Source organism: Pinus tabuliformis, chromosome 5_1, assembly GCF_031772625.1.
Source record: "Pinus tabuliformis cultivar Carrire ecotype Pingquan chromosome 5_1, CPIR1, whole genome shotgun sequence".
NCBI classification, from domain to species: Eukaryota; Viridiplantae; Streptophyta; class Pinopsida; order Pinales; family Pinaceae; genus Pinus; species Pinus tabuliformis.
The window spans coordinates 725,600,096-725,609,403 of record NC_142305.1 but is presented as its reverse complement, the minus strand read 5'-3'; positions in this window follow the sequence as shown (position 1 = coordinate 725,609,403).

Below are 9,308 nucleotides of genomic sequence, written 5' to 3'. Positions count from 1 at the left end.
TTCTATAATTACTGCAATCCATTAGCCTCATTTCCCATCTAGGTCAGTCTGAGTGAGGATATATTTCAATACAACACTTCGAACAAATGTAATTATATGGGGATGTAGAATGTACATCCTAAAGTATTTTAGTTTCTTTACTAGAGAAAAGGATTGTTTTTCCATGATATTTTTCTTTAAGGAGGGATCTCTCAAATCTCTTCTAAATAAATCTAGAGGTTTTTCAAGTCCCTCATTGTTTTTCTACAACAAAACTGCTGCAATGGTGTGTTCAGATGAAAAAGAGAAAATCATGAAATATTTAGTAAAATCAGGGCTAATCAAAACAGGAGCAGTTTTCGAAGCTATCTTTAGTTCACTAAAATATTTTTTAGCCTCACTATTCCATTTTATCTTAGTATCTTTCTTCAGTATGTTTTTTATTTCTCACAGGATCTTAGCCAGGTTTGTAATAAACCTTCTCAGGAAATTTGTCCTACTGATGAAAGACTGGATTTCTTTTTTGTTCCTGGGAGGATCAATATTCATTATGGCTTCAACTCTTTTTGGGTCTATTCTGATACATTATTTTGAAATAATGTGACCAAGTAGCTTTCCTTCCTTTGAACTGAAAATATTTTTTTGGGGTTCAAGGAAATACCATATTTCCTACATTTTTCAAAACCTTCCTCAAGAATAGCAAGTGATCTTCATCTATTTCGGAAAATACAGTAATGTCATCCAGGCAAATTACAATGAAGCTATCCTTCTCATCAGTGAATGTAATATCAATCTATTTCTGGAAAGTGGCCCCTGCATTCATAAGGCCAAAGGGAATTTTCACATACATAAAGGTCCCCCAAGGTGTAGAGAAAGTTATCTTATGCTGATCATCAGGCTGTACCAAAATTTGGTTGTATCCTAAGAAACCATCCAACAAAGAAATTACGCTGGAACCAACTACTTTCTGTAAGATATGATCCATTTTAGGTAAAGGGTAGTTGTCCTTGAGAGGAACTTTGTTTTTTAACTTCCTTTTCTATCAAAGGTAACAAAACTAGATTTACCCTCCTTAATTTCTGCTTGAAGGGTTTTTTGTCTTCTTTGATGGGAATGGTACGTTGTATGATACTGGTGTCATATGACTTTATATATTCATAGATCCAAGAAAACACATCAGAAAATTCATTTAATAGCTTAATGTATTCATGTTTTTCTCTAGGAGGCAAGGATTTGGACAACTTTACAATCTTAGGACTTTACTCAGTACCTATATTACAGTCCTCAACCTCGGCTCCCACAAGTTCTATTTTTGGCTTTTTAGCTACATCGTTAAAATAAAAAAACTATTCTAATGGTACCAATACTCTTAGTAGCACATTTTCTTTTAATTGTAAAACCTCTAGTGCCTGTGAATTATCATCAATTTCATTTAACATTATTTCATTCATATTCTCATCTACATCATTATCTGCATCAGTATGTACACACTCAAACTCTTCTTTCAACTGTAAAAGTTTTTCTACCTGCTTATCACTACCAAAAACCTACCAATATCTCAAATTATCTGGGACAACTACCCTATGTTTCACTTCAACCTCATATTTTCTATTGGGATGGAATGGAATTTTGCAAGTACTGGTTGTAGTAGCCAAAGAATCATATAAGATATTTTTCCATCTAGGGATAGAGAAAATTGATATTCAAGAAAACATTGCAGAACATCTAAGACTGCATTGCTATAGGCTCTTAGTCTAGGGTGTTTAGCCGAGTACTCACCTTTAATTTGGTTAATGATGAGTTTAGAATCCCCATGTACATAAATTATTTTAGCTCCCAACCTCTTCAAAATTTGTAGTCCTAAAACCAGTTCTTCATATTCATCTATATTATTTTTACATTAGAAATTAAGAGGTAAGCATGTCCGTTTGCTATACATATTTATGTGTTCGAGATGAAAACACTTGCCCCTACTCCTTCCTTTCTCACAGCCCCATCAAAATCCATGTTCCAAAGGCCTTATCCCTCTTCATATTGTTTCCCAATATCTAATTTTATCTTCTTTGTCTTACTCAATTCATCTTCCAAAGTGTGACACTTCCTCATCTACACATTCATCATTATACAAAATAAAGGAATCCATATCTGAATGCACAGAATACAGGGGGTAATCATTTGGTTTATCTTGGCTGCTAACGATATATTTCATTAATATTTCCCTATATAACCTTCTCTGTTGACCGAAAACGGGAATGGTAGCATAGGTCATGTCCATCTACAAAGTACCATAACTTTTCTCCTCATGATCTTGATAGCAACATTCCATACTTGGGAGGTATGTCTGCCACTACAATATCCACTACAATATCCATTACTCTTTGTTGGTATTTGAACAAGAGTAACACATAAATATTTGGTGAGGCCTAAGCATCTCACTTTTTTGGAGTCAAAGGAATATAAATCTTTGTAGGATCTTGTTATGTCTAATCCTAGCTTCTCCATGATAGCTCTAGCCATAAGATTGTGCGAAGCACTAGAATCAAGCAAAACATTGTGCATAATTTTGTCATGAATGTTCAAACTAATATAGAAAGGTGTCACACTAACATCTTGAGACTTCTCTTCAACTTTAGGCCCCAACAATAACTCAGGTTGGTCATTGGTTAAGTTGACTATGTCTCTCCCTTCCCCTATCTTCATAGCCTTCATGACTTGAGATCTATATGCATTCTTGTTAATTGATTCAGTCAAAGGAATATAAATTTTTACCTTGCCTAATTCATTTTCAACACTGAAAGATGTTTGAGGTTTATCTATTTCTTTGATATTCACATCCTGTTTTTTAGAAGTTTCTTTCTGAGAATCATCCTTTGGATGGCTATTAGAAGGGGTGTCACTTTGAATATTCTTGGGAGGACCTTCAACAACCTTTTTACTCCTCAAATTGTATTGTTTATGAACCTCCATGATAACATTTTGGTATCCTTGTTTATAATCATTTGACTCTAAAGGGAGGACTTCTGGTTGTGATAGAAAGAACAGATATTGCACCTATTTATTTAAGAAAATGTTGTGAATTTCACTTTCCTCAAATAATTTTATTTGATTTTCTTCACGATCCTCTAGTATGTCAGCTTCTTCATCTGCATAATTCTCTTGGAAAGGAGGTCTAATTTTCTGTTGATTAGTTTGGCCTCTCTGTTCTCTCTGTTTGATTTGAGGTGGGTTTTTTCTAAAGTTAGGATTTCTAATTTGAGGACCACCTTGATTATCCCTTGGAGGATCCCTATTAGTTAAAATTATCCTTTCCATCATTCTCTCCATAGTTTTAAATAGGGTATCCAACTTAACATCTGATGAAGAAGAAGTTGGTTCTTCTTTAATAGTAACTCTCCTATCACCCTTTAACCTTGCTCTCTTTTCCAACAAGTTTGCTTCCACACTCACTGCATTCCTCTACATTTCTTCAAGGGTAGCAATATTCCTCTCCCTCAGTTGTTAAGACATGTATGGATCAAAACCATATGAAAAATTGATTATAGTTAGTCCTGGTGGGGGTTGTATAGCAGCTGGGATAGAATTGTAAATGTTATTGAATCTAGTGCAATAGTCTTGCACTGTTTCGCCAGGGGCTCTCTTTATACTCTCATATTCAGCCACGATTTGGAGAGGATTCTTCTTTACTTACCATCTTTTGAGGAACGTTTGGTGAAATTGTGTGAGATCTGGGATAAAGGCAGCTGGAAATGCCTTAAACCATTTCTTAACTTCCCTTGTGAGACTTTGGGCAAATAGTCTCATCTTTACGTCATCATCATAAATTTCTTGTAAATCTAAATAATCACTCATTTTGTCTATATGTTTTTTAGCAGTGATTGGCCCTGTGCCACCAAATTGAGGTATTCGGCTCTGATAATCTTGTGGCATGTCATTAAATTGTCCAGGTAGGACCAGGGGGGAATAATGAGCTGCCATGATTGGTAATTAGGAATGTGAAGATGATGAAACTACAATAGGTGTGGATATGGGGGGTATTAAAGCGGGTGGGATTGTACGTTGTTGTGTTGGTGTAGTAGTGCTAGGGATAGTAGATGAAATGGGTGAAGTGGTAATGGGAGGAATTACAGGTGGGGTAGTAGTAATAGGGGAAATCCTCAATGGGGTTGGTGATGAGGCAGTAGAAGAAGAAGGTGAAGATTTAGATTATTGATGAATAAGAGCTTTCTTCATAGCCTGATCTAATTCATTCATCAAAACTTCAAGCTTAGTAAGTTGCTTTTATAACATCTTCATCAGACTCGGGATTAATAGGTTGATGCTTTGAGATATAAGGTTTCAAAATACTTTCATCAAAAACTGTCATAGGTACAAAGTTGTCTGACTTGGTTCGAAAAAGGATATGCTAAAAAATTAAATCAAATTAAATATCCTCTACAGTTATAAAACTTTAAGGGAGGGAATTAACTCTAAGTAGAGGATTATTACTTGTTTGGCTCTTAGTAAGACTCCTCTTTCTGAGAAGTTTTTCAATATTATCAACAATTACTGGTGGTTTATGATCTGGATTAGCTCTAGTGTATATCTTTATTGGAGCCAGATCTGTAATAGATTATTTACAGATAGAAATATGCACAAAATTTAGGTGGAAAACACCCTTAATAACATCAATTTCACAACCACGCACTTGAAATTGCCTTTAATATTTGAAGTAAATTTTTACCAGGGAAAAATTTGACTTATATAAGATTTGTCTAAGTTCCCCAATATGGTCGCTAGAATGTTATCACTTCGTAACTTCCCAAGGGTATGAGAGAAAACCAGAGATAACCATAAAACCACTATGGAAGCTGGGATCTAGCCCTTCCAACTTTAGAGAGGGATCTCCCTATATGTTTTAGATATTTTGATTTAAGATATTAGGCTAGTTATGAGTTCTAAGTTTGGGTTTTTCAAAAATTTGGTTGAAACTACAAGGAAAGGCCATTGGGAAATGGATTCATAAGTCTTAGGGTGATAAAATACAAGAATATCATAACAGATGTAATAGGCCAAGGTAGGCAGGATTTTGGATATTTAGAGAAATTATGTAATGAATGGAATGAAAATATTTAGATTCAATTAAACATAGGGCATACTAGGATGAATTCTATATTTAATATCAAAAAGAAAACATGGATATTGTTTATAAGACAAAGCATAGTGCATTTAAACAAATCTAGACCTTAATCTTCTTTAAACAATATAGAAAGAAAGAACATATGGAAAACTGGAAAATAACAATTTTAGAAGAGAGGAAACTTCACCAATTGCCTGATACAGGAATCCAGGAACAAATTTTTTGTATTAATGGAAATGATCACTTCATTACATGCACTGTTTTACATCAAAGATCTTCTTTCTTCATACGAGTTCCAACCATTTTTACTTCAAAAGGTGAAGTATTTATAAATATTTATAAAAATATATTGATTTAAAATATCAATATGTTTCTAAAAAATATCCTAACAAATGTTCAAAAAAATAGTACAAGAATATAGGAAAACTAAAACTGCTGAAGCTCTCTAGCTCTGACTTCGAGGATTCTGGTGATGACTCAACCTGAAAAAATTGTTGTTTTGTTGTTGAAGATAAATACCTGTTTACTCAATAATTTGACATAATTTATCCCATCTGTCTTCATCTGGGGTGGATAACTTATTAACTTTCTATAGGTTTCATCCACCTTAGTATATTTCTAGAAAGTAGGCTTAATTAAAAACAAATGGTTTATTTCATGTTTGATAAGTAAGTCGAACTTCAAACCTTCCATGAATTTTTTTCCTGTAATGGTTCCCTGTATGGTGGAAATTTTTTATTTATCTCTTGCTATGGAATATAACATTTGTTGATAATTCTCTAGCTGAACTAATTTATCTCCCAATCTATTTAAACCTGGTCGCCCCTTTTGATGCAGTACATTGAATTTTCTGTTGAATTTTTGAATGCTAGCCTCCAAATGTAGCATTAAATTATTTTTTGTAAGAATCCTTCTTACCTCAAGTATTGTCTCATTTCTCTCTACAATCTCATATTCTTCCAGTTCTTCTTTTTTCTTTGAATTCAAAATTCTTATTAAGGAAGTAGCTTCACCTGATTTCTGACCCAAACTTTTCTTTATCTCTTCGATGACCTCTTTTGACTTATGTATCAATTCCTCCTCCTCACAAGTAATTTCAATGGAAGGCCAAATTTCAATCATAGCTTCATTAATCTTCTCCTTGATGTTTTATTTTGCTTGTGCAATTTTTTGTGCCATGGCAGATTCATTTCCTAAAAGTTCAATTCTTTGAGTTAAGCTGTTCATTTTTTGAAGCTCTAACGCATACAAATTATCAATTTTTAATTTTTATTCTTTATTTTTTTAAGCTAAGCTTTCATCTTTTCAATCTCCTACCCTCTGATAGACAAGTCTTCCATAGCTTTGATTAATTCTCTTGATGTATCTGTAAACTATATCTTTTTTTTTGTAGTTGTTGAAGTAGAAGCCCCTACTATTGATGTACCCACAATTGGAACTGCTGTGAGAGGAATGAATGATAATTGAGTTGAATGATATTTCTCTTTTAGCGGCTTTTCTATTTTAGTCTCCATTTGTTTAATATGTCGATTCTATTCAATGATAATTTTAAACATATCTTCTTTCTCCTTTTCTAACTGACCAACCTACTTTGTTTGTGGATCTTGAGTAGATGGAACTTTGAGCTGCTTCTTTTGGGCTACAATATCAACATTTTCTCTCTCATTAATGATCTCCTCAATATCTTTTACATTACTGGGATCATATCCTGGTTTAATTACTAAATCCTCTAAAGACTTTATCTTAGTGTCTTTAGATATTTTTTCCAATTGTAGTTGAGATTGAATACTGTTGACTCATGCCTGAAGTCTGGATACCACCATTTCCGAGTTTGTTCGGGTAGAATACAATATTTCACCTATTTTTTTGTGCAAATCCATATGATTGTTAACGGGAAAAGTGTCTATTCAGAACGACCCTATCCCACTAAGGTGTGACAGTGACCTTAGAAACAAACAGAGAAAACTACTTTTGTATTCTTCTTTATGAACTATAAACAAAGAGAAATAGGATGAACCAACCTGTGTCTTGCGCTAGTCCTTTGATCCAATCTCTCTCCTCTTTGACAGCTTCCAGCTACCTGCTCCCTTACTTGCCCAGCTTCACCAAGTACCTGCAAGATCACAGAAGAAGGAAACTATACAAAGACATGAGTTTATATTCATAAAAAACTTAGGATCAGATTTAAGCTAAACATACAAATGTAACAAACATCAATGATACACAAGCATGTGGGAGAAACTCAAATAGTTTTATTGATATAACAAGAAGATCTAGGAGTAGTTACAACCGATGATTCCTGATCCAGCATCAGCCTCCCAGCAGAGAAGCCCCTCTTCACCTCCAACAAAGCATAAATGTTGGGTCCCTATAATACTAGTGATTACCCCATTACTATTGTAGTTATACCCCTTATTTATATTGTTGTGCCCCTATTACCCCCATATTGTTATTTCTGTGCCCCATAGACTCCCTCTATTGTTATTTTTGTGGCTTTATATTATTATTGTTAGGTCGGCTGGATTATATTGTGACTCCCTAGACTCCTATATATAGAAAGGAGGTTTTGTCATTTGTATCATCCAAGAATTGTTCATTTATGTAATGTAAAGGAGGTTTCCCCCTCGAAGAGGCTGAATTCTAAGGCGTGGATCTCTCTTTTCTATCTTTTTGTGAGCTGGTTTCATAACATTTGGTATCGGAGCTTTGGATTCTAGGGTTTCGCTGCTCCAAACAGGTCATCGTGGCATTTTCGCTATAACGTTTTTTCTGTGACGTTTCAGAAGTCGAAAAAAAAACCCATTTGAGAAGAATTGGCGCTGAACCTTGGGTCCAAATTTCAGAGCTTTTCTCGCGATAGTTTCGGAGATATGATCTAAGGAAGTTGGTCTTTTTGCAGACTCCTGAATTACATTCAAAACAGGTGACCTGGGGAAAATCGTCATAACTCTCTCTCTGAGGATCGGATTGAAATTCCGTAAAAAGGTACAGAAAGAGGATGGACTGTAGTTTCTTGTGTGTGTGTTTCAGATTCAAAGGTTGAAACAGTGACTCGTGGCACGTCGTACAAGTTCGCTCTACTGATCCAGTCTAAAAGCAAGTCACTGTGGGAGATTTCACATAACTCTTTCTTGGAGAATCCAATTTGGCTCAGACTTGTGGCATTGGAAAGAGGATGCAGAAGGCTACTACAGATAGCAATTTCAGAATTGGAGGATTCGAAATTACAGATATACATCAGATTCAATATCAGGCTCTTATAAAGTGAAAAAAGGTGTGTAGTTTTTTTTTTAAATTTTTGTGTAAGCTTGGTTTAACGGAATTCAAAGGGCATAGTAAAACTTTATTATCGGTAACTGATGCCCCGAGGAAAGAAAATGCAAACACCTAGTAAGGAACCTGAAATCTCTAGCATGACTCATGAAGAAGAGGAAGAAATGCTACATGATATATCAAAATTACAAGAACAAGTGCAACAAATGTCACACTCACAAAAGATAACAGAAGCTAAGATAAGTGGCGTGGAATCTAAGGTAAATGGCGTGGAATCTAAGATAAAGGGAATGGAAGCTAAGATGGATGGCATGGAAGCTAAGATTGACGCTAAATTTGATGGCATGGATGATAAGATGGATGAATTGAAGAAGTTGCTACAAGAAAGGGTCACTAATGGTGAAAAGGTAGTAAAGGAAACTCATGATGAGAATAAAAGAAATGTTAATCATGATTCCATAGACTCTAATGTTGGATCAAAGACTCACCATGTTCCAAAAATCGATGTGAGGAAGTTTGATGGCAAGGATCCCGCCACATGGATATTACAGATGGAGCAATTCTTCGATCTCAATAATGTGCAAAACACACAAAAGGTACGTATGGCAACTTTATATTTGGAACCAGATCAGTTTGTATGGTATCAATGGCTTTGTTCTCGTAAACAATTTATCACTTGGGCAATTTTTACGGAAGAATTGATAGCACATTATGAGGATACAAAAAGCAACACTTTTTTTAGCCAATTGATAAGTCTCAAACAAAAGGGTTCAATAATGGAGCACATTGATGAGTTCCAAAAATTGAACATAAGGGTAAAAGATATTCCAGAGGAGCATAAGATTGATGTGTTCATAGGGTCTTTAAAGGATAATATCCAACATGATGTGCGCCTTTGGGAACCTGATTCATTAGAGAAGGCATTCAGGTTAGCAAGAAA